Source organism: Ascaphus truei, chromosome 7, assembly GCF_040206685.1.
Source record: "Ascaphus truei isolate aAscTru1 chromosome 7, aAscTru1.hap1, whole genome shotgun sequence".
NCBI classification, from domain to species: domain Eukaryota; kingdom Metazoa; phylum Chordata; class Amphibia; order Anura; family Ascaphidae; genus Ascaphus; species Ascaphus truei.
The window spans coordinates 73,433,293-73,460,789 of NC_134489.1; the positions used below are offsets into that span (position 1 = coordinate 73,433,293).

The 27,497-nt window shown below is 41.3% G+C and overlaps 1 long non-coding RNA gene across 1 annotated transcript; it reads left to right on the top strand.

Moving 5' to 3' along the window:
* Positions 1 to 427: 427 nt before the first annotated feature.
* Positions 428 to 7,059, top strand: LOC142498560 (uncharacterized). The gene is made up of 3 exons (XR_012802475.1): positions 428 to 582; positions 2,881 to 3,052; positions 6,752 to 7,059. It is a non-coding gene; the product is annotated as an uncharacterized LOC142498560 (long non-coding RNA).
* Positions 7,060 to 27,497: the final 20,438 nt, after the last annotated feature.

Below are 27,497 nucleotides of genomic sequence, written 5' to 3' on the forward strand. Positions count from 1 at the left end.
TCTCTTCTCTCTCTTCTCTCTCTCCTCTCTCTTCTCTCTCTCCTCTCTTCCTCTCTCCTCTCTCTCCCTCTCTCTCCCTCTCTTCCTCTCTCTCCCTCTTCCTCTCTCTCCCTCTCTCCCCTCTCTCCTCCTCTCTCTTCCTCTCTCTCTCCCTCTCTCCCTCTCTCTTCCTCTCGCTCTCTCTCCCGCCTCTCTCTCTCTCTCTCTCTCTCTCTCTCTCTCTCTCTCTCTCTCTCTCTCTCTCTTCTCTCTCTCTCTCTCTCTCTCTCTCTCTCTCTCTCTCTCTCTCTCTCTCTCCTCTCTTTCTCTCTTTCTATCTTTCTCTCTTTCTCTCTCTCCCTCTCTCTCCCCTCTCTCCCCCTCTCTCTCTTCCTCTCTCTCTTCCTCTCTCTTTCCTCTCTCTCTTCTCTCTCTCTCCTCTCTCTCTTCCTCTCTCTCCCCCTCTCTGTATCTGGATATCTTATTTACCCTATATATCTTAACTGTCCTATACTACACCAAAATAACCTATACTGCTTTCTTCCAGATCTGACTCAAGCTTCACACGGGAGACATCGGAACCCCCCCTAACCCAGGAGACAGGTAGGGAACACATTCCCCTCCAATGTATAACATTGCGGGAATGAGGTACCTGGACATTGAGGGACTGCGGATCAGGTAAGATCCCAGGTGGGATTGCTGCTTTAGATATTGTGAAGCGGGGACGTCCAGACACTGGTTAAGGGGTTCAGGAAACTAGTCATCCACACCTGGCTTTTATTTCTAGATCGACACTTACACACACACACACACAACTAAATACATTTGTCAAAAACGAATGTTGTTCTGACTAGGAATTTATTAAATGTATTTTAATTTTAATTATATATTTTATTTTAAAGCGGGACAGGGGCGGGGTTGGGGGTCGGGACTAGGGGCGGGGTTGGGGGCGGGACTAGGTGGCGAGTAGATTTTTTGGTTGGGCGAGTAGATTTTTGGGTGATTTGTCGAACACTGTATATATATATATATATATATACACACACACACACACACAGGGACTATGTTCTAGCACAGGGTTACCCGTGCCTCCCTTACCTTTGTTCCGGCATCAAGTGATGCCGCAGGGTCATGTGATGTCATGTCATATGTACCCGCAGTGTCATTTGACGCTGAATTGACCGAAGACAAGTTATGTCAGTTTCAGAGGCCTCGCACACTCCCCGGCATTTAATTTAAATGCTTTGGGGAAGAGTGCAAGGCCTATGTAACCACCGCGTCCCCCCAAAAAAATCTCGTGCCCCCCCATTTTGCGCACCCCTGTTTTAGCCCACAAAAAACAGGTGATTGCAGACTGCACAGATTGCTCAAGGGCAATTTCCTAGATTATCTTGTGTTTCTGGGAATCTTCACGTATAAAGTTTGTTCTCACGCGGTTTCAGCCCTGTTTGCCTGTGTTGCCTGAGCTAACGTTAATTGAACGACTAGGTGATATAGTAAGGGAAAAACAGGTGTTTTATGGGCTATTCCTTATTTTGCCCTCCGGAAGCAATTAAAAATGCAGAGTTGTAAATCCGTAGCTACTTTATACAGTTTCACACCTTTATTTTGCCCTTTCTTTGTCCGCCATCTCAGAGATGGTCTGAGGGCTTCACTTCTCTCATAGTAAGAAGTGTAACTCCATAATATGTAAAGAGCTTAATTTGAGTGCACTGCGCCATCTTTAATTGCATAGTATTAGGTCAAAGTAATACAATATATATATATATATATATATATATATATATATATATATATATATATATATATATATATATATATATATATTCTGGCACTCCAGAATTAGAAAAATATAAAGATACTTTATTTAAAACATCATAGGACACAAACAATAACATTTGAATGACATTTTGAGCCCTTTCGGCGTTTTGGGCATCTTTTGGCTCGAAACGTCGCTCAGATTTTATTCTTTGTATCTCATTATGTTTTAAATGTATCTTTATATTTGTCTAATTTTGGAGTGCTGTGGACATTTTCTATTTTCGTATTGTTTTGATCCCGGAGAGGTGAACACGGATCGTCCAGTCAGCACCTTTTCTGCAGCTATGTTCTTATTTTTACTCTATTTATTTCCAGGGAGCGCTTTCACAGATATATATTGGTTTTCCTCAATTATAAGATGACATTTAAAAAAATATAAAGTTAAGTTGAAAAGTAAATATATACCTTATAATCGGGCCCCACCCACTTTGGGAGCAAATCAGCAGTCGGCTGTATGAGGTAGGAAGGTAAAACGGTGGAAACTTTACCTTGGGGCCTGAAGCAGCCATGTTGCTTGTGGCAGGAAGAGAAAAACCGAGAGAGACACACACAAAGACACACTGAGACACAAAGAGACAGAGAGATAGACACAGAGACAGAGAAACAGAGAGAGACAGAGAGAGAGAGATAGACACAAAGTGAGTGTGTGTGTATATGTATGCGTGTGTGTAAACTTTTTTCTTTCCAGGTACTACTGAAATTAGGGGGTCGCTTATATTCAGGGTCACCCTATAATCAGGAAAATACGATATATATTTTTATATATATATATGATAATTATAATTAATATATTATAAGTTCCTTAATACCTACATTACTATTCCCTAACTATTTGTGGTATTAATACTAAACGAGTAAGTTATATACAAATATTCACATACAGTTTATATAATAATATAAATTGTCGAAAATTGTTTAAAGAAAAAAACACACAAACAAAAACTCATATGTTTATATACACTGAGCAAAATACAGAGGGTTCGAATGAAGGAGCTAAATCCAAATCTAAGACTAAAGGTAATTTAGAATTGATTAATTTTTCACCTGTCAAAACCACTATGTCCTCGTCTTCTTTTTTAGAGAGAAGTTCACACCACAACCCCAAAGAAACGGGGAAACAGTACTCCCTGTGGGAAAAACAACAAAAACAACCATCACAAAGTTCCCAGAGGAGAAAAAGAGATTCAGAGGGATCAGAGGAGGAAAGCAGAGACAGAGACAGAAAGAGAAGGGACTAATGGTGGCTGTGCCGGTTAAGTATGGCATATATAATTTATCATCACATATCATTACACCATACCACCTATCTTTACTATCAAAGGGACTTTCATTTTCACCGAATAGCCTACCTAATCAGTTTGATCTATTTGTAGATCTTAATAGATATATAAGGAAACTCACTTTAATGAGACACTTTTCTATGAAGGATAAAGGGAGACCTAACACACTGGATACTAACTCTCAAGAACAAGAATGTATTCGTGCATTTACACTTCTTGCTGAACCAAGAGATTTAGAAAAGGTTTTGACTAGCACTCATATACAATCCTTTTCTAATGATCTATTGGGACTATCTAGTGGCAGGGACATAGATTTGGAAGGTGAGCCAACTCTGGAATTGACGGTTCATTCAGATATGATGGATTCACAAGTAAATTTTACTACACATTCCGTTTGTGATTCCGATTTGGCCCTGGACTTTAAACAATCACCCTTTCTACCAAAATCGACCTATTTCCCTTATCAATCTAAGGGAAATTTCATTGACACATTTTATACTGTAGTACTTAAGGATCTTGAACAACTGTGTCAAACACACACCAATCTGACTCACAGAAATCTCTGTAGAGACGAAGAACTGGCACTTAAAGATATTAGAGATAATGCTGACCTAATTGTAAGGCAAGCTGACAAGGGAGGAGCAATTGTCTTGTAGGATAGATGTGATTACATCTCTGAGGCAGATCGTCTCCTGCAGGATAATGTATCATACTGTGTGCTGGATAAAGATCCAGTTTTGGACTTGCAGTTGGAATTCTATGATTTGATTCAAGAAGCACTTAAAAATGGGATTATCACAAAAGCAGAGAGCACTTTTTTATTTATAAAACACCCTAGAACACCTGTTTTTTATCATTTGCCCAAACTGCACAAAGACACTTCCCATCCTCCAGGTCGACCTATTATATCTGGGGTGGGGTCAATGACATCCAACGTGTCCCAATATGTGGACTATTTTTTACAACCTTATGTCTCTCAATTGAGATCTCATGTTAGGGACACGTTGCATGCCATTGGCTCCACCTCAGATATTACCTGGAAGGACACTTTTTGGTGGGTCACGTGTGATGTTTGTTCACTTTATATGTGTATAGATCTCAATAAAGGGTTGGGTGCTGTAGATCACATTTACAATTAGATTCACTGTTACATACATCACAAAGAGAGTTTATTTTGGCATGTATTAAGTTTATATTATCTCACAATTATTTTTTATTTAATGGCACCTATTACTTACAAACATGTGGAACGGCCATGGGAAACCAGATTCGCCCCCAGCTATGCCAACCTCTTCATGGGGTTGTGGGAGAACCTTCATGTTTGGGGGGACGCACGGCTGGCTGCGGGTCTGGTTTTCTATGGCCGTTTCATTGACGATATCATTTTGATTTGGGATTGTGATAGAAACCAAATGGAAGGCATTCTGGACTCGTAATCGTAATGATATGGGTTTACAGTTCACCTATCATATACATCCAGACAGTGTGGTATTCCTCGACCTTGAACTATTCATTGTTAAAACAGATATGAGCATTAAAAGTAAGACACATTTTAAACCTGTGTCCACTAACAGCTACTTACAGTATAATAGTAACCACTGCAAAAAATGGCTAAATAATGTGCCAAAAAGCCAGTTCTTCTGGATTCGACGCAATTGCTCTCTGGACACTGATTTCTGTGCTCAGGGTGAGATCCTGATACACAAGTTTCATGACAAGGGTTATGACAAGGATGTGGTAAAAAAGGCATTTCTTGAAGCCAGTCCCATTGATAGGGTGTCTTTGTTAGAAAAGTCCAGGGCCAAGTCTGAATTGAATAGGAATACTAGTACTGTACATACTATTACTCAGTCTACCCCTAAATTTATTACCCAATATAATCAATTATCATCACAAATTAAACAAGTGTTTAATAAACATTGGAGTATCATTCAGAATGATCCTATCATTGGGTCCTTGGTTCCTACACGAGCCCCAATAATTTTTAAAAAGGCAAGGAGCTTAAAAACAATTATAGCTCCTAGTAAATTGAAGTCATTCAGATAGATCTAAGAATTTACTACCTAAGGGCAACTTCTCATGTGGGAGAAGCCGATGTATAACGTGTAGGCACATAAACAAAAGTCATAGATTCACATCACATAGTAATGGGACTTCCTATGAGGTAAAGAGCTACATTAACTGTTTGAGTGTGTATGTGGTATACCTTATATCTTGTCAGTGCAGCCTACAATATGTAGGTCACACTTCTAGAGCTTTGAGTACTAGATTTCTTGAGCATCGAAGAAATGTCTTACATGGTTACCAACTACACAGTTTATCACGTCATTATACAAATATTCATGCTAAGAACCCTTGCTCATTGTCCATTATGGGCATAGAACATATTTCACCCTCCTACTTGGGGGGTGATAGATTTAAACAGCTTTGTGTTAGGGAAACCTATTGGGTTTATGTTTTGGGGACACTACATCCCAATGGCCTTAACGACACCATTGATATTAGCACAGTGGTGTGATTTCCTATATTAATGGCGGGTCTCTCTGGAGGTCTGGTTTGAACGAGTTTTCTTGTTCCCTTTAGATTGAGACCTGTCATTTGGTTAGTACTGGTCTGGTGTAATATACCATTTATTTATTTGACATATTTATATATTTTTCTGAAACTCACATATTGATATTATATTCACTTTATATAAGGTTGCTCTGGAGGTCTGGGTTGAACAGGTTTTCTTGTTCCCTCCGGAGTTAACAATATTAATTCAATTTGCCATCTAGCATTATGCTACCATTAGTCTTTTCGTCTGTGCTCTGTTTCTTGTTCTCCTTTGGTATATATCATTTAGATATATATGTGTTTGCATATATATATATATATATATATATATATATATATATATATATATATATATATATATATATATATGCAAGTACAACTGTATGCTCATTTGCATGTCTTAGGCAGGTCTGCAACCCCGCCTTTCCCCATTATCACCCAGCATACATCACTTCCACTGCAGCAAGGGATTCTGGGAAATGACATGCAAATGAGCACACAGTGTCACTTTTTGCCTCAAAAACCATTTTTAACATGGTTCCCTATAGGCTTAAGCTTGCTGCATGGTCACAGCTTTGAGCATATATATATATGTGTGTCTTTTTTGTTTAAATGATTTTGTGTTTATGGTATATAATTTTTATATTGTATAGTGTCATTATTGGTTGATGATTTTATATAGTTTATTGGTCCCTTTTACCTCTGGGATTTAATTTCAATTATATTCTTTTTATGTTAATATATATGACTCCTTCTGCGCATTTCAATCCTTCAATATATAAATTTATATTTATTTATTTGTATGCATATTTAGATGGGTTATTTCTCTCTAGGTGATGAATTTTGTTTATATTTATATTATATGTATTATTATTATTTCCACTCTTTATATTTGTATTTTATTATTATTTTATTCCTTCAGTTGTTCTAACACCAGCAGTGAAAGCAGTTAATACTACCTGTATGTTGTCAATTATACAATTAGTGAAGTCTAGTTATGATTGGTCATCACATATATAAATGATGGTTGCATTCTCCATGTTTTCATACCCCCTGACGAAGTCTTAAGGACAAAACGCGTAGGGTGTTTTGGATCATTTTATATGCTATTTCAGGCGCATACAATAGCTCACGGACATTAAGATCACATTTGGAGCAGAATATATGTAGTGTTCGCCAACGGAGAGGAGTCGGAGATTGTCTAGGAGCCCTCGCTGACGTCACAACTCTCGCGAGATTCTAGTTGGAGTGAGGAAGTAATCGGCACTTGGTACACAGAAGCGACGCGTTACTGAGACCAGCAGCACATGGTGGAGTTCCAGGATGTCCGATCTGCTACTATCCTGTCACCGTTGGCGATTGAGTATTACTCATATCTGCTTATGTTCCTGTCACGTTTGTGAGTGCGCATTTTTATACTTACCAGTCCCATATAAATTTTTCTATCTACTACACTATAAGTGCGCCTGTTGTTTTCTTGTTTTTCTCATATATATATATATATATATATATATATATATATACACACAGAAAGATTTTACCAGATGGAGATCTGGGAAAAACGAGACAGCACACAGTCAGGGAAATCCAAAGCTGTTGTATTCAGGATAAATACATAGGATGCAGTGCCTATGTATTTATCCTGAATACAACAGCTTTGGATTTCCCTGACTGTGTGCTGTCTCGTTTTTCCCGGATCTCCATCTGGTAAAATCTTTCTGTGTATGTGCATATATGGGACAAGCACCAGTGGATTATCTGTTTACAGTGTGCCAACTGCTCTCTATTTATATATATATATATATTCTCCATGTTTTCATACCCCCTGACGAAGTCTTAAGGACAAAACGCGTAGGGTGTTTTGGATCATTTTATATGCTATTTCAGGCGCATACAATAGCTCACGGACATTAAGATCACATTTGGAGCAGAATATATGTAGTGTTCGCCAACGGAGAGGAGTCGGAGATTGTCTAGGAGCCCTCGCTCCTATATATAGATTGTCTAGGAGCTCGCCACGATGTTAAATCCACTCGCCCGGGGCGAGCAAATGTATAGGTTTGTCGAACACTGTATATATATATATATACAGTGTTCGACAAACCTATACATTTGCTCGCCCCGGGCGAGTGGATTTAACATCGTGGCGAGCTCCTATTTGCCCAAGCAGCACACGTGTGGTACTAGGTGGCGAGTAGATTTTTTTGTCCGTCGAGTAGATTTTTGGGTGATTTGTCGACCACTGTATATATATATACATACATACATACATACATATACACACACACACACACACACACACACACACACACACATACACACACACACACATATAGTTTGATTTACTAACATTGATAACACAGCCTATTTAACACAGCCTTGCGCTGCTGTGCTCTCACATTCAGAATCCTTAAATGTCACAAAATACAATTAAGACTGCATTTACTAGCATATTTTTGTATTTGATACAAGCGCAGAGCATTTCCTATTTACTACAAAACATGCCATGGCTAAACGTGTGAACGCTTAAACTCCCTCTAAGTAAATAGCCCCCAAAGAGTGATCACTGATTGGTGCGCTGCAGATTACATCTGAATGCGAAGATGGGAAGAAGAAAACTGATTAAAAAGAAGACAAAAACAATCAACATCAAGAACCTCAAGAATAACAGCAGAGCATTTCAACTAGAGCTGAAAAATGGCTTCAGCGTGCTCGCAATCCATGGGAACACTTTAACAAACAATTATAAAGAACTTATGCAGATTGTAGTTAAAAGCGCAAAAAATAACTGGACGAATCGCTGACAAATAACAGGATAAAAAAAATACCTGATAAAAAATACCAAAGCAATTACTGAAGAAACAACAAGAAATGACGCAATCCCAATATGCAAGAATTGAATATGCAGAGCTGTGCAAGACGGGCCACCAATGTGTAACTGAAGATGGAAGGAGATGGAGCTGTGATATGGTGAGGCAGACCATCGAAAATAACAAAAGCTTCAAGAAAACGAAGCAGCGACTTATGGCGATGGATCAAAAATAAAAGACTGCATTCAGCATAAAGAGGGTTGAGGTCTTCTACATGAAATTGTATGTTAACTCAGATAACACCGGGCATAATGCAGCAGAGGAAGAGCGAGAAGAAGCCACCAGTGATGTACCATGCAACCTCAGAGAAGAAGGGGCAAAAGCAATAAAATCTATGAATAATGGGAATTCTGGGGACAATGGCATTTCAACTGAAATCTTAAAAGAAGCTGTGGAACAAGTAGCGTTAATACTTGCAAAACTCTTCACATACTACTTAAGGAACCGGAACATTCCGGAACAATGGAGCAATGCCATACTCAACCACAAGAAAGGAGACTAAAGAAGACCTCTAGAACTACAGTACAGAGCTGTGCTAGACGATGTGCAAACGTATAAGTGAAGATATACGATAAGAAAATGTAACAGTGATATGGTGAAGAAGACTGTCGAAGATAACAAAAGCTTAAAGGAAACAAAGCAGTGACTTATGATTGGGGAGAAGCAAATCCTTGCACACAAACAAGACGAAGGATCAGCAAGAAAAGACCATGCACTTCTCATAAAGAGAGTTGAGGACTTCTACATGAAATTGTATGAGAAGATACTGTAGATAACATAGGGCATAATCCAGCAGAGGAAGAGCAAGAAGTAACCACTAATGATGTACCATACATCCTCTCTGAAGAAGTGGAAAAACCAAGAAAATCCACGATGAAGGGGAAGGCTCCCGGGAAAGATGGAATTACAACTGAAATCTTGATAGAAGCTGGGGAAGAAGTAGAGAAAATATTTGCAAAACTCTTTACATGCTACTTAAAGAACAAGAAAATGGCACAACAATGAAGCAATGCCATAGTTATCCTCATCCTTCAAAAAGGAGACAACGAAGACCTCAACAACTACAGACGAATCAGTCTACTTCCAATCACATACAATATTTTTACGAAGATACTCCCTATCGGCTTTAACAGACCCTGGACTTCGCCCAGCCTAGAGAACAAGCAGGATTTTGCAGTGGATACAACACAATGGACCCCATCCAAGTCGTACAAGTAGCGATTTCTGAAGTTATGAATACAATCTACCACTCATTTTAGGATTCGGAGATTACAAAAAAGTATTTTATTCTGTCAAGAAGATAACGTGTTGAAGAAGTGTACATTGACATTATAAAAAACATTTGCGAGAATGCCATATCCACCATTAGATTTACATGAAGATACAAGCAAGATAAGGATCAGTTAGGGATAGCGATAGGGAGACACTAGGTCACCAAAGCTTTTCACAGCAACACTTGAAGAGTTTTTGAAGACATTGAACTTGGAATAAAAACAAATCAAAATCAATGGTGAATACTTGAGTCACCTACGATTTGCAGATTAGATTGGTATTTTTGCCATAAATCCAAAGTACCAGCAACATATTGAACTCGCTAAAGCAAGTATTTGGTCTCCATAGGAATTTCAGCAACACCAAAGTGATGTTGAACAAATTTGCCAACTCTGTAAAGATTGAAATAAATGGAATATAACTTGAAGAAGTTGAGGACTAAGTCAATCTTGGCCGGCAAATAACAATGGATGGGAACATTTTGAATGAAATCGATAGAAAACCTGACTGCCTTTCTCTTGCTGTCGCTCTGTTCTGCGTGTCTTTCTCTGCTTGTCTTTTCTGTATCTCTTTCTCTTCCCTCTGCTCAGTGTCTCTCTCTCTCTGTCCCTCTGCTATGTGTATTTCTCTCTACCCCTCTGTATTTCTCTCTTTCTACCCCTTTGCTCTGTCTCTCTCTCATTCTCACCCCCTCCCGCTCTGTTCCACTACAGGTATCTCTGTCCCTCTGTCTTGCTCTGCCCCTGTGTGTCTGTCTCTCTCTGCCCCTCTGTCTGTGTGTCTCTTTCTCTGCCCCTCTGCTATTTTTCTCTCTTTCTCTGTCCCTCAGCTTTGTCTCTCACTTTCTCTGTCACTCTACTCTGTCTCTCTTTCTTTAGCCATCTCTCTCTCCACCCATCTGCTCTGTGTATCTCTTTCTCTACCCTCAGCTTTGTCTCTCTTTCTCTCTGCCTCCCTCTCTCTCTCTGCCCCACTGCACTCCATCTTTCTTTCTGTCCCTCTGCTCTGTCTATATTTCTGTCCTTCTACTCTGTCCCTCTGCTCTCTGTTAGTTCTTCTCACCCATCCTTTGCAGGTGTGGTTTTAACCCTTTGTTTGCCAGAGTTTGCGCCACCAGATTGCCACGGCACCTCTGGCAAAGCGCGATGACGAGCGGTAACGTGACCGCAGCGCCCCGTAACCCGGAAATGGTAAAGGAATCCTGCTCTTCCATTTCCCTACAGTGCAGATCGTGGATCGCAGGGCACAATCTCCCCTAGAATACGAGTATTCTGCAGGCTTGACGCAGCCACTGTGTCCTGGCGTCCAGACCCTATGACGTAGTGGCTGTGTCTTGGGACACCCAACAGGATAAGGGGAGAAAAAATGAGCCTGAATTGAAAAAAAGGTTTTGCTTCATTTTTGGTTCGGGACTAGGAATTCTGATCCAAGAAGCAGTTTGGATAAATCCAAACTGTGGGTATTCACAGGGGGTTTGGATGAACTAAATCCAAAAGTACCCATCTCTAAAGTATAATATCCTGACTTTTGTTTCAGATTTGATACATTTTACACATTCCTGTTGTTACTAAAACACATTGGATCATTTGTGTGTCTGACCATGCAAAAGCCTAATCCTAATAGAGGTATATTAGTATTTTATCTGGTAGTGTTAGGCCTTGCGAACAGGGTCTGCCTTGTCGGGGTTCGCAAGCTTACAATGCTTTGGCCAAAGGGTTAAACTAAATGAACCTCTTTCAAGAGAATATATAAGGATTTTACTGTGTAATTTTGTCATGTTGGATGTAGCATTGGGCTTCTCTGTAGTCTGACCATGCAAAAGCAACACATACTTTGATAAGTTTTGAGGTAGTTATGTAGCAGTTTAATTTCAGATCTGATCCACAAAAGGGTGCTAAGCGTTAGCACACTTGTACTCCCATCCCATTCCTATCAACGGGGTTAAGGCAGGCTCCAGTTTAGCACCCATTTGTGGATTTGTGCCTATGTTTGTAAGCAAACTTATACAAATTACTTAAAAATGCTTCTAGGTTTTCTGATTTAACGCCTTAACCGTTACTGTGGCAGAGCGGTGAGTAACGCACTGCAACGCCATTGTTTCATTTTGTTCCTTGCATGAACTACACTCTTAAGATCTTCTTCCGAAAACCCTTTATCAAATGTTAAATACATTTGTAGCCCATGTTCCCCCCCCCCCCCAGACACAGATCGTGCCTCTAAGGCGTATTGAGAGCTGGCTACATGTAAATGGGGTGGTGCGTACCTGCTTGTAACAGGAGGGCCTGAGTCTCCCGCGGTGGTATTTGGGGACAACATGTCCAGGCTTCTGGGGTAATGGCCTTCATCTTTAGTGGTGGTGCAGCGCCTCCATTCTCTGGCGAAACCTAGTGGGTAGGTTGGAATCTTCCCAGAGAAAGCCCTGGTCCCAGGGCGAGAGATTCCAGTCTCACACACACAAGTCCTTTGATAAAACAGCAGTGTCTTTATTGTCTCTTAGAAAACACACAGCAGCAGTTCATTGGCAGCAGTACTTCCCAATGTATGAACAGGGTCTTTTCCTCCACTCCTTCTCCTCCAGGAATGTACCCTGCAGGATGGCCTGGTTGGGGCTGCAATATCCCTGCCTCCACCCAAGGGTAGGCCCTATGGGTGAGGCTAGATATCCCCCCTCATCCCCTCAGCAGGGTGAGGGGCATTGGTCCACGCACTATAGTGCTATCAACTCTACTCAGTCTGGCTGAGTGCCTCCTCTCCTGTCTCCCAGATCATGCTCTCTCTTCTTGCTCCCAGGACAGACAGCCTTCTCTGCTCCTGCACTAGACTCACTTAACACACAGGAGCAGCCCACTAAATAGAGTGCAGCCCTGCCCCTTATGATGTCAGCAGGACCTCTCCTCTATCTCAGGCCTGCTACAGAGTTAGGAGCCTACCTCTATCACTCAAGGCAGGGCTTGAAGGGGGAAAACCCCATGATTACTACTGGCGCCTGCCCTTAACAGGACTTACTCCAGGGGCTACACATTTATCTGTTATCTTGTCTTAAACACCACTAGCACACACTTAATAATAATAATAGCATGTTCTTGTATAGCACTGCTAGTTTTATGTAGAGCTTTACAGAGACATTTTGCAGGCACAGGTCCCTGCCCCATGGAGCTTACAATCTATGTTTTTGGTGCCTGTGGCTCAGGAAGATAAAGTAACTTGCCCAAGGTCACAAGGAGCACCGGGATTTGAGCCAGGTTCCCCTGCTACAAACTCAGTGCCAGTGTCTTTACTCACTGAGACACTCCTTCTTGCTCCACTTTACTTCGCTATACCCAGTTTCCCAGACAAGAAATCATAGAAGTTGAACTTTTCACATGTGCTTATCTTCATGTATTGTTATGCGATGAATGTAAAACATGTCAGCGTCCAAACACATATGTGCCTTCGCACATGTTTCAAATTGTTTAGAGTGCATAGCGGTGCCTTGTGTTTATAGTATAAATAATAGTGCACTGAAAATGTTTAACTCACTAAATAAAACCAGCTATTACTACAGCAAATATTTCTCAGTACGGGAGTGAGCAGAAGGCTACACTTCCCTACAAAGTCTGTCTTTAATATAAAAGCCAAAGAAACTCCGCTGCCTTTTAAATAAAAAGTGAATAAATGAAGTGGAAAAATTCTAAATATGCTTTATATGGAAATCTAATCAAATTAACAGTTTTATATAAATGAATAGGCGGCTTTCTTTAAAGGTCAAAAGTGCCACAGCGCTGTATATGCTTTCATATGTGACCTGCATAACTAGAACCTCCTGCTTAGGGTTCTTTTATATTAGGGACGGAACTGCCATGATTTATTTGCACATGTATGTCTCAATACAGCTGCCTTTGAATGAGGAGTGTGTGGGTATATATAGGTTAACGATACTGAGTGATATCAAGTACTAATATATTGTTTCTAAAAAAAAACAAAGATTCTTGTTTTAGAAAAATCAGCAACTTAGTTTTTTTTATCATGTTTTGAAACCGTCACTCTCCCTTTCTTGAACCATGTTTTTAGCATCCCTGTACCCATTTTTCAGTCCTCGGATACCAGGGCACATACAATAAGAAACATAATTATTAATGTTGATGTTGAAATGATGTATTTGTGTACATGTTTTGCACCAGTTTTGCAGCTGGGATAGTTTGGGTAAGTAGTCTACAAGCATGTGTGTACCAACAGACCACGACATGCTTCTCTTAGGATAACACCACTATCTGTGAACACCAGTAGCAATATAGAGCCTAAAATGGAATAACAATACACATATCACGTGGAGTTAGCAGGTGGGGACTGACCGTGGAAGGCAAGGAAAATATTCGAGTAAATACCAACTTTATATAGAGCCCACAGTGTATTCAATACTTTACAAGAGAGACAATACAGTACAGGGAATTGTAGTAAAATAAGTGCAACAAATCAGATCAGACACAAGGAAAAGGAAATCCCTGCCCTGCAGAGCTTACAATCTAAGTGATATGATGGGAGACAAACAGAGACAGCAGGTGAGGGAATACGTGCAGTAGATGGCAGTCATTGGTAGGAGTTAGTGAGTGTGGGATAGTAGCCATGAGTCTAGGCCAGGAGTGCGCAAAAGGGGGGGGGGCGTGCCCCTCAGGGTGGGCATGGCGCTTACAAAGGCCCCTCACGCTCTTCCCCACAACATTTAAATTAAATGCCGGGGGAGCGAGCAAGGCCTCTGTAACTTCCTCTTACCTGCTCTCAGCCGGCTTCTGGCGACACATCGCCATGACAACACGGCAGGCCAAATGGCAATGTGACGTCGCCGATGCCGGAGAGAAGGTAAGACGAGGGGCCCGAGCAAAGGGGGAGAGCAGGCAGTGGGGTGCAAAGAAAAAAGTTTGCGCACCCCTGGTCTAGGCTATTGTAACACTTCAGGCTTCATATATAAATCTGACACACACAAAGGCTGAAAAAAAGCCCTTTCCAGTTCTTGCTCACACAGCTGTAGTATGAAGAGGTCAGAGTCAAAAAGTTAGCTCAATTTTGTTTGTGGCGGTTCTGTACAGCTGCTATGCCACTAACACGTTGAAGTAAGTATGCATTGAATGGGTTTCTGGGTGTATTACGTTTACCAGGTGATACTGGTTTATAAGATCCACATTATTTTAGTACTTCCAACAATACATAACCTATTTTAGGAGCATGAATAAATCTGCCAGGTCCAAGCTATCAAACATGTATGACACTAGGTAAACACATTTCTTACATACATGTGTGATGTGTACGGTAACAAATGGAAATATTGCAACTTTGACATGCCAAAGGGTGCGCATTTCAGGAGCTTGATGTATAAACTACTTTGTATTTCAAAGCCCAGATTTCAGCAAGTCCATGCAGCAAGCGAGAAGTGAATTACAAATGCATGAACATGATAGACCAGGGAATCTAAAACACTGCTTTACAAGCAGCGCTGCGCCCCACTGCACGCTCAAAAAGACTGGATACAAATTTTAGAAAACACTGATGAAACCATTACTACTCCATCTATTTGTTCATAGCATATATCATTATTCAAGAAATTCAAGAACCATAATGATGGAAAATCACACAGAAAGGAAAGCAAAGAAAGAGACTGTCAGAGAGGACTGCATTTTTATTCAAGGAATTCAAGAGGTCCATAATGACGGAAAATCACACAGAAAGGCACAGACAAAACGGACTCCATAAATGACATGACACACAGCAGCAGTGTAAGGGGGAGGACATTCATAGCAAGAACATCAAATAGGTGTTGAATGGGGTTATTTAAAGCTTCACTCCCGCTTGCTTTATCCAAATATTGAAATGTGTGTTTATTGTTGTATTTTACAAACCATTATTACTTTTTTTTGTTGTAGTTCTATCCCTTTTGTATACATCATTGTGAAATTCTTCCAGTAGTTGTCTTTGTGGGAAAAAAAAAAATACAAATAATTAGCACATTAAAGATGGACACCCTAAATAAAAGTAGGTGCAAGACCCTATGCCAGTGCTATCTGCCACCATCCAAAATACAAGACAAAGAGCTAGATTGCTAGGAGAGTGTCGTAATAAGGGAACACGCCCAAAGATCTTACATAACCTACAGCCATTTTGTTAAACTGTTAAATCTTAATTAGGCCTAGGACGCGCAAATAATGAAATAAATGTATTCAGTGCACCTCAACACCAATTTACAAGTGTTATTATTGATGAATGCAGGTCTTAAATATTCTTTGACAAAGGAGTAATTCTATATCTGCCAATGTGTCCGTTTGGGCATTTTTTCGGATGAAAATCTCCATAGATTACAACAGGTATTATCGGAGGAAAATGGCATGACCGCCTTCTTCGGCAGATGTAGAATGAAGCTCTAAATGTTCATGTTAACTTGATCATGTTGTCAATGAATGATGCCTACTTTTAATGTGACTGCCTTCCTCTTTACCTCTTGAGCTAATAAAGGCTAATTGAAGTATTAACTGGGAGTTGACTAAACCAATGCCCCCTTTTAATTAGGCCTCTCCACAATGTAAATCTGTCATGAGGAATAAACTCATGATACATATTATTATATAACTTTGTCCAGCTGGTCTCAGCTGTTTTGGAGGTTAGTGGCTCCTCCCACCCAGGGTTTAAAGCTCGCCCTCCCCACTGTCCAAGCAGGTTCTCTTTTCATGCAGCTGGTTGCGACAGGTTCAATGCCAGGACCATCCTTCCTCTAATTATAGAGGTAAATAAGGATTTTAATCAGTTAGTGTTAGGACCTGCGATATTATGGTCATGCCTTGAAAGTAGCTCGCAGGCTTATACGCTATGGCCAAAAGGTTAACTAAATAACCCTTTTTTTCAAGAGATATATAGGTATTTCACTGTGTATTTTTGTCATATTGGATGTTGCTCTGGACTTCTTTGTTTCTTGATTTAGACATATTATTTTTATCTGCAGGTAGTTCCATAGCAGCGTAAGCTCCCAAAGGAGGGACTGGAATAGGAAAGTTGTAACACAAAAGAAGAAACCCTCCAAAAATCATGCAAAATGTATGTGGTGATACTGCACACAGGTGGGCAACGCAGGGACCACTGTTTGCATAGCAAATGAAAAACACAGCATCACAATAGCACCATTTATTGTGTGATTGTATTGGTCCAATTGTGACCCTTTATCATGCGGTATTGTGGATCTTTCATGCATTTCTCATTTTCGTTATCATTTGGGAAATCTACTTAATGAGTAAAATCCCCAGCAAAGTTACCATCACAGTTCTTTTGCTTTATAAACTTTTGTTATTCTGGTTGAAGAGTCAACATCAATTGATAACAATGGGTGATTTATATACTATATTGCGGGGTAATAAGTACTGTACAAAGAAGAAGAACGCAGAGAGAAATAGGAAAGAGGACAACCAAGGATAAGGGGGGGGGGGGGTGGAGGGAAAGAAGGGGGGGGGGACCGTTTCGGTTTTCTGTTTGACTGTTTTGTATTAAATTTGGTGTTACATTTAGTGCCCCAGCCAAGGATCCCATGTTTTATAAAATTCGTCTGTAGAATGTTTTAGGAACGCTGTCAACTGATATACTTTTTGATGTCGGATGACGGCTGTTGGTTCTCACTTTGGTGATAATTCTAAATCCACCAAAGTAGCAGTTCTGGGATATTTGGACTAAAACGCCCCAAACAGCCACTTCGGTCAGGGCCACCAACAGAAATCTTGGGGCCCAGGACAAATGTAAGGAGCAGGCCACCCCCCCATAGCACCCCCCCCCCCAATAGTACACCTACCGTGAATTTTTTTTTAAGGGCGCAACTTTTACTTAAATGACAGCGTTGTAAGCCCTATTTCACATCTCGCGAGCCCCCCCATTTTACACCTCGCGAGTCCCCTCTATTTCCCTCCCTTTTCCCATGTATTTCTCTCCCCTCCGTCTCACCTCTCTCTCCCCCCTCCATCAATTACCCCAGACTCCCTCAATCCCTGCCCCCGCCTCACATGTATTTCTCTCCCCTACTCCCTCATTTCCTCACCCCCACTTTCTCCTCTCCCCTTCCCTCAATTACACCACACTCAATTCCCTCCCCCCTCACATAATTCCCCCCCATAAAATATATTTTTTAAAAATCCACCCAGATGCAAAAAACTTCCCACCCCCAAAATACATACAAAAAAATCCGCAGCCCCCAATTATATACAACCACCCACCTCCCCAAATATATACAAGCCCCCCAAATATAGTACGTACAAAAAATAACACCTACCCAATGCATATAAAAAGATCGCCAATACATATTAAAAAAAAAAACAATACATATAAAAAAAAAACAATGTATATATATATATATATACATATATATATATATATATATAAAAAACAATGCATATAAAAAAGCCCCAAGTCATATAAAGAAGCCCCCACTCCCCCCAATACATATAAAAAGACCCCCAATACATATAAAAGACCCCACTCCTCCCATATACATATAAAATGACCCCCACTCCCCCATACATATAAAAAAGACCCCCAGTCCCCCCAATGCATATAAAAAGACCCCACTCCCCCATAATACATATAAAAGGACCCCCACTCCCCCATACACATAAAATGATCCCCCAAAACATATAAAAAGACCCCCACTCCCTCCCAATACATATAAAAAGACCCCACTCCCCCCAATACATAAAAAGACCCCACCCCCCATACATATAAAAAGGCCCCCACTCCCCCAATACATATAAAAAGACCCCCACTCCCGCCCAATACATATAAAAAGACCCCCACTCCCCCCAATACATATAAAAAGACCCCCACTCCCCCCAATACATATAAAAAGACCCCCACTCCCCCCAATACATATAAAGACCCCCATTCCCCCATACATATAAAAAGACCCCCACTCCCCCATACATATAAAAAGACCCCCACTCCCCCAATACATATAAAAAGACCCCCACTCACTGCCCAATACATATAAAAAGACCCCCACTGCCCAATACATATAAAAAGACCCCCACTCCCCAATACATATAAAATGACCCCCACTCCCCCAATACATATAAAAAGACCCCACTCCCCCCACTACATATAATAGATCCCCACTCCCCCCCAATATATATAAAAAGACCCCCACTCCCCCAATACATATAAAAAGACCCCCACTCCCCCAATACATATAAAAAGACTCCCACTTCCCCAATACATATAAAGACCCCCATTCCCCCCATACATATAAAAAGACCCCCACTCCCCCAATACATATAGAAAGACCCCCACTCCCCCCCATACATATAAAAAGACCCCCACTCCCCCAATACATATAAAAAGACCCCCTCCCAATACATATAAAAAGACCCCCACTCCCCCCAATACATATAAAAAGACCCCCACCCCCTCCCAATACATATAAAAGACCCCCAATCCCCCATACATATAAAAAGACCCCCACTCCAATACATATTAAAAAAAACACTCCCCCAATACATATAAAAAGACCTACACTCCTCCAATACATATAAAAAGACCCCCACTCCCCCAATACATATAAAAAGACCCCCACTCCCCCCATACATATAAAAGACCCCCACTCCCCCCAATACATATAAAAAGACCCCCACTCCCCCAATACATATAAAAAGACCCCCCACTCACCCCAATACATATAAAAGACCCCCACTCACCCCAATACATATAAAATGACCCCCACTCCCCCAATACACATAAAAAGACCCCCACTCCCCCAATACATATAAAAAGACCCCCACTTCCCGCACAATACATATAAAAAGACACCCACTCCCCCAATACATATAAAATGACCCCCAAAACATATAAAAAGACCCCCAATACATATAACAAGACCCCCACTCCCTCCCAATACATATAAAAAGACCCCCACTCCCCCCAATATATATAAAATGACCCCCAATCCCCCATACATAAAAAAAGACCCCCACTCCCCCAATACATATAAAAAGACCCCCACTCCCTCCCAATACATATAAAAAGACCCCCACTCACCCCAATACATATAACAAGACTCCCACCCCCCAATACATATAATAAGACCCCCACTCCCCCAATACATATTAAAAAAACACTCCACCCAAAACATATAAAAAGACCCCCAATCCCCCATACATAAAAAAAGACCCCCACTCCCCCAATACATATAAAAAGACCCTCACTCCTTCCCAATACATATAAAAAGACCCCCACTCACCCCAATACATATAACAAGACTCCCACCCCCCAATACATATAACAAGACCCCCACTCCCCCCAATACATATAAAAAGACCCCCACTCACCCCAATACATATAAAAAAAACACCCCCCCAACACATATAAAAGACCCCCACTCACCCCAAAACATATAAAAAGACCCCCACTCACCCCAATACATATAAAAAGACCCCCACTCCCCCAATACATATAAAAAGACACCCAAAAACATATAAAAAGACCCCCAATCCCCCATACCTAAAAGACCCCACTCCCTCCCAATACACATAAAAGACCCCCATTCCCCCCAGACATATAAAAAGACCCCCACTCCCCCAATACATATAAAAAGACCCCCACTCCCCCAATACATATAAAAAGACCCCCACTTCCCGCCCAATACATATAAAAAGACCCTCACTCCCCCAGTACATATAAAAAGATCCCCACCCCCTCCCAATACATATAAAAAGACCCCCACTCTCCCAATACATATAAAAAGACCCTCACTCCCCCAATACATATAAAAAGACCACCACCCCCTCCCAATACATATAAAAAGACCCACACTCTCCCAATACATATAAAAAGACCCCCACTCCCCGCAATACATATTTAAAAAAAACACTCCCCCAATACATATAAAAAGACCCCCACTCCCCCAATACATATAAAAAGACCTCCACTCCCCCCAATACATATAAAAAGACCCCCACTCTCCCAATACATATAAAAAGACCCTCACTCCCCCAATACATATAAAAAGACCACCACCCCCTCCCAATACATATAAAAGACCCCCACTCTCCCAATACATATAAAAAGACCCCCACTCACCCCAATACATATAAAAAGACCCCCACTCCCCCAATACATATAAAAAGACCCCACTCCCCCAATACATATAAAAAGACCCCCACTCCCCCAATACATATAAAATGACACCCAAAAACATATAAAAAGACCCCCAATCCCCCATACATAAAAGACCCCACTCCCTCCCAATACATATAAAAAGACCCCCACTCCCCCAATACATATTAAAAAAAACACTCCCCCCAATACATATAAAAGACCCCACTCACCCCAATACATATAAAAGACCCCCATTCCCCCCATACATATAAAAAGACCCCCACTCCCCCAATACATATTAAAAAAAAACCACTCCCCCATACATATAAAAAGACACCAACTCCCCCAATACATATAAAAAGACCCCCACTCCCCCATACATATAAAAAGACCCCCACTTCCCGCCCAATACATATAAAAAGACCCTCACTCCCCCAGTACATATAAAAAGATCCCCACCCCCTCCCAATACATATAAAAAGACCCCCACTCTCCCAATACACATAAAAAGACCCTCACTCCCCCAATACATATAAAAAGACCACCACCCCCTCCCAATACATATAAAAAGACCCACACTCTCCCAATACATATAAAAAGACCCCCACTCCCCCAATACATATAAAAAGACCTCCACTCCCCCCAATACATATAAAAAGACCCCCACTCCATCCCAATACATTTAAAAAGACCCCCACTTCCCCCAATACATATTAAAAAAAAACACTCCCTCCAATACATATAAAAATACCCCACTCACCCTAATACATATAAAAAGACCCCCACTCTCACCCAATACATGTACAAAGACCCCCACTCCCACCCAATACATGTACAAAGACCCCCACTCCCACCCAATACATGTACAAAGACCCCCACTCCCACCCAATACATGTACAAAGACCCCCACTCCCCCCAAATACATATAAAAAGACCCCCACCCCCAATACATATAAAAATACCCCCACTCCACCCATACATATAATAAGACCCCCACTCCCCTCAATACATATAAAATGACCCCCCAAAACATATAAAAAGACCTCTAATCCCCCATACATATAAAAAGACCCCCACTCCCCCAATACATATAAAAAGACCCCCACTTCCAGCCCAATACATGTAAAAAGACCCCCACTCCCCCCAATAAATATTTTTAAAAAACCACTCACCCCAATACATATAAAAAGACCCCCAATCCCCCATACATATAAAAAAAACCTCACCCCAATACACATAAAAAGACCCCCACTCCCCCAATACATATAAAAAGACCCCCACTCCCCCCAATACATATAAAATGACCCCCCAAAACATATAAAAAGACTCCCACTCACCCCAATACATATAAAAAGACCCCCACTCCCTCCCAATACATATAAAAAGACCTACACACCCCAATACATATAAAAAAAACACTCCCCCCAATACATATAAAAAAAAACACTCCCGCCAATACATATAAAAGACCCTCACTCACCCCAATACATATAAAAAGACCCCCCCTCACCCCAATACATATAAAAAGACCCCCCCTCCCCCAATACATATAAAAAGACCCCCACTCCCCCAATACATATAAAAAGACCCCCACTCCCCCCAAATACATATAAAAAGACCCTCACCCCCCAATACATATAAATAGACCCCCACTCCAATAAATATAAAGACCCCCACTTCCCCCCCAATACATATAAAAAGACCCCCACTCCCCCCCATACATATAAAAAGACCCCCACCCCCCAATACATATTAAAAGACCCCCACTCTCCCCCAATACATATAAAAAAGTAGACATACCTTGGGGACGGTCGGGACCGGTGGCTGCGGGGTCCAGTGGCCGGTGGGGGGGGAGGGGAGGTATGAGGAGCCGCCTGGCTGGGGAGGGAGCTGGGCGCAGGCCCGGGTCATGTGGGCCCACCCGGAACTGGAGCCGGTAGTAGGACTCAGATGGTGGGCCGCGGGGGATGGTGGATGTCGGTAGGGGGGGTGGGTGGGGGAAGAGGAGGGGAAAGGATCCTAATAGGGACTGAGGGGTGGGAAAGGGGCGGTAGGGCCTGGCTGGGGGAGCCGAGGGGATGCTGATAGGGGCCTGGGGATGGTGGTGGTGGTGGGGGGGCTGAGGAGCGTGGCTGGGGACTCAGGGAGAGCGCGGGTAAGCCCGGCCACCCGGGCCCCTACTGCAGGCGGAGCGGCGGAGCCTGGAGGATGCCGGTGGGGGGGAGGGGAAAGGATCCTAGTAGGGCCTGGGACTGAGAGGTGGGGAAGGCTTTGGGAACCAAGGGGATGCCAGTAGGGGCCTGGGGAGGGGCTGAGGAGCGTGGCTGGGGACTCGGCGGGAGGGCAGGTTAAGGCTCGGCCGCCTGGGCCCCTACTGCAGGCGGGGCCTGGAGGCCGCGGGCGGCCGGGCCCCCTGAGTCACCGGGCCCGGGACGCCAACTCCGGCAGACCCACCCTGTTGGCGGCCCTGACTTCGGTGAATATAGAATAAGGTGCTATGAGATCATTAAAGTATCTTGGCTACAAAATTAGGGCAAAACTGGTTTTGGGAAATAGTGATGAAAAATTCAATGCACCAATTGATTTAAAACTTAAGTGTTTACTATGCACATAATAAAGTGGAGTGAAAAACACATGAAAGAATCGCTTCTCATCGCAGGGGGTGTATTGTTGGAATTTTGAGCAGGTAAGGCTCGATATTTTTATATTTTTTTATACTACACTATGAGCCGTGCGCTTGTTCCTTTTATTTTTCTCTTTATTTATTCTTCTTCAAATATAAAGCATCTGATGTATCAAGGAAGAAAACCCCATTGGTTTCAATGGAAATGTTTTACCTTGATAAATCTGGTGCAGTTTCTTTGCTCCCATGTTGCAGCTGTCAGAGCTTGATAAATGATACCCTCCCTATCTGTTACCATTATCTTATCATTACCATTATCTTATCTGTATGAAAAGAGACGTCAGAAATGCATAACTTGTTTCTTATATCTGTCTTGGACTAAAATATGGCCAAAGCGACCTTAAAAACCACACAACAATTCCACAGAAGAATTTTTATTACATAGGGATATAGAACTGAACTGAAGTCACAATAGGTTGTGAGGTTCACATTCCATAATGCAAAGCATTGTCCGGTACAAGCTGCAAAGGCTATTTAAGCATGCACACAATGGGGGTGCGGAGGTGCCATGGATAATAATGATTCTGTATAAATTGGTACTTGGACCACACTTTGAAAATTGAATACTGGTTGACAATATACTGTACAAAAAAAGGCCTATAATACATGTAGTAAAGGGAAGAGTCTGGCATGGAGAACTACCAGGAAGATGGGTTGGGAGGTTTTATGAAACACTAAGCAAATTATGATTGTTCACTTTGGGGGAAAAATGATGGTTGGGAGGGATATAATTATTGTGCAAAAATATATCCAAAGATCTTAAAGTGTGGTTTTTACCATGTAAAATGAACATTGAGTCAGTTATTGAGATTACAGAGAAGAAAATGTCACCTCCTACATATGGTAGGTAAGTGTAATTGACTTTATGAACAGTAAAGAACACTCTGAGACAGAACGGGCTGTCACTGTGGAAATCTTATTGCAAAGGAAAGCTATCCATGAATGTGTGTACAGGTTAAAACATACAGTTGATTATTGATCCAGAAAGACATCTGACTGGCATTTACGGGAGTGGGGAAGTGATGTGCATTTTCTCTTTGTGAAACACAATTAGCATATACAATATTGTTCTATATTTTTTGCTTACCTGTCTCTACATTAGTATAACTATAAATATCTCAACCATCAGAGCACTGGAAAAAAAAACGAATGAAGGATATAATTGTTGTTATGAAGCACATTTCAAACCTATTATTGGAAATAATACGAAAAAAAATATCCCAGGAATTAGTACAAAGTAGAAAGACTTCTTGTGAAAATGTTAAGCTTGATTTCTAATGGGAAAGGGATTATGCTCTTAATAAATTCCAGCAATAATGGCCCCAGTCATTGTCTTGAAGAAAAGAGAGAAAGCACTCACGTGGACATTTGCTGGTGATTTAATAAAGCACGTTTTGGTCGTACCCAGGATCTTTCTCAAGACGGCTCTCTTTTCTTCATGTGCAGCTTGGATTTTTTCAGACTTTGCCCCATTCAGCACCCGCGGCTGTCTCATTAACTTTACATGAGTGCTCCATCATCTCTTTTTAGCACTCATTTTCTTACCATTGCATGACACACCAGAATATGTGATTTATAAAGAGTAGAACAATGACCTAATATAGGTCCATATTTACCAAGCAGGGGTGTCTTATGGAATAGCACAACTTAGTATATATGGGTCACAGTTTTTGATAAATGGAATACTCAGTTTTTGGTATTTTACATCACTTGCCATAATCATGATGGATTAATAAGATCCAGAATGCACTGTTAGAAAACAAGGACTGGATAAAAATTGCGTGATGATTTATAGTTAGGTTACCAATGCCAGCTCTCCTGAACCCCAAAAATTATTTGAAAACCTGCGACTTTGCTTTCTGTGAATATCTTCTTATGTATGTATAACTATAACTATATATATATATTATACACCCAAGACAGCTCTGTCATATGAGTCTGCCGTGTTTAGCTGGACCTGACTCAATAATAAAATATATCTCTTCTCCTGGTATTTCTGTTGGTTCTGATTTGACAGAAAAGAATCTGATATTTACTCACCGCTAACATATCATTATACTGTTACCATAATGTCAACAACAATGCACTCTAATAGGATGACTTGTATAGCTGGCAGCTTCCTATAATGTGATTCGGAAGAAATATCAATTTTCTATGCCAAAAGATAAATGTCTAAGTAGTGTTATTGCTCTAATATTCTTTATTGTGCGACTTTTTGGAAGCGACAAGAATATGAACTCTTTGTGAGATATAAAGGAGTCATTCACTGTCAGATTTGTTTAAGAAACCATACATTGTATTTTTAGTTACATAGCGCCAACCATGTAGGCAGTGCCCTACGCTGAGAGACCACGTAGGCAGCGCTCTACGCTGAGAGACCACGTAGGCAGCGCTCTACGCTGAGAGACCACGTAGGCAGCGCCATACGCTGAGAGACCACGTAGGCAGCGCTCTACGCTGAGAGACCACGTAGGCAGCGCTCTACGCTGAGAGACCACGTAGGCAGCGCTCTACGCTGAGACCACGTAGGCAGCGCTCTACGCTGAGACCACGTAGGCAGCGCTCTACGCTGAGAGACCACGTAGGCAGCGCTCTAGAGAGAAAACACAAGCTAATATATAAGATAATATGGGGAAGTTTAATACAAGTTGGAAAAAGTGCATAAAACATCAAAGTAACCATTAGGGGATAAAAGTCCCTATCCCAAAGAGCTTACAATCTAATAGGTGTTTATGAGCGACATACAGGGACAGGAGGAGTAGATTGAAATGCAACTTTTTATACAGCTAGATTAAGAGGGTACTGGGTCTTTTCACTAGTCTCGTAGCTGCAAAACTGGGGCAAAACCAGTGGGGAAAAAAGCACAATATTTATCATTGAAATAGAATCCCATTAAAAAGTTATTGCAGTTTTGAATCTGGTGCCATTTGTTTGCACTTGTTCTGCCCCAGTTTTGAACGCAATTTAATGTCACTCTGTGGTATCAATGGGTTTGCGCTGTATTATTATATGTGTATTGTATTATGAGAGGTGAGAGACAAATGTATCAAATAAGTAGCGTGCTTGGCTAACCGGATGGAGGGCAGTGATATCAATGGTGATAGAAATGGTACCTAAAGGGCTGGGTTTAGGTGTGATTATGATAAAGACAGTCTGAGATATACTAGCTATTCTCATTCCAGGGGGATATTGTCAAGAGACATCCTGAAACTTGAGACTGGATAGTGCCAAGGTGGAAAGATATATGTTTTTCATTAGCATAAATGTAGTTAATGAGGTCACCAAGAGAAACGGTGAAGAGAGGACCCAGAGCAGAGCCCAGAGGTACACTCACAGATAGATCCACAGGGATAAAGAGTTAGCCAGAGACTAGTGAAAGAGCAATGAGAACAGTAAAGGGAAAACTACAAGTGCTTTGTCCCATATGCAAAGTGTGAGTAGAATGTGAATGAGGAAAGAAGGGTCAACGGTATCAAAAACAGCAGAGAGGTCAAGAAGAATGATCAGATAGTAGTGATATTGTGCATTAGCAGTCAAGAGATCATTTAATACATTTGTAAGGGCAATTTCAGTAGATTTAACCTTCTTTTCAAACAGACCTATTTAGCATGCTGATGGAAGAGGACACATCAATGCACTTTTCATGCAATATTGTAGGTGTAGGGATACGTTCCACCTACTAAGATCAGAGTTCAGAACTATTGATCTAAATTAAACTTCCAGTATATATATCATCAAGATGTATAAATACAGCAGTATGTCATTGATCATCAGATTATCTCTTTAGCTAAAGGATCCTCTAATTATTTAAATTAGGTGGGGACCCTGAAAAGTGGTCAATCAAGGGTTTTCCAGACCATAGTTAGAATGCCAAGCTGGAGAAGAGGGGAAGGGCAGATCCTGCTCCACATTACAAAAAATGTGTAACTAAATGCAGAGAAACCCTCC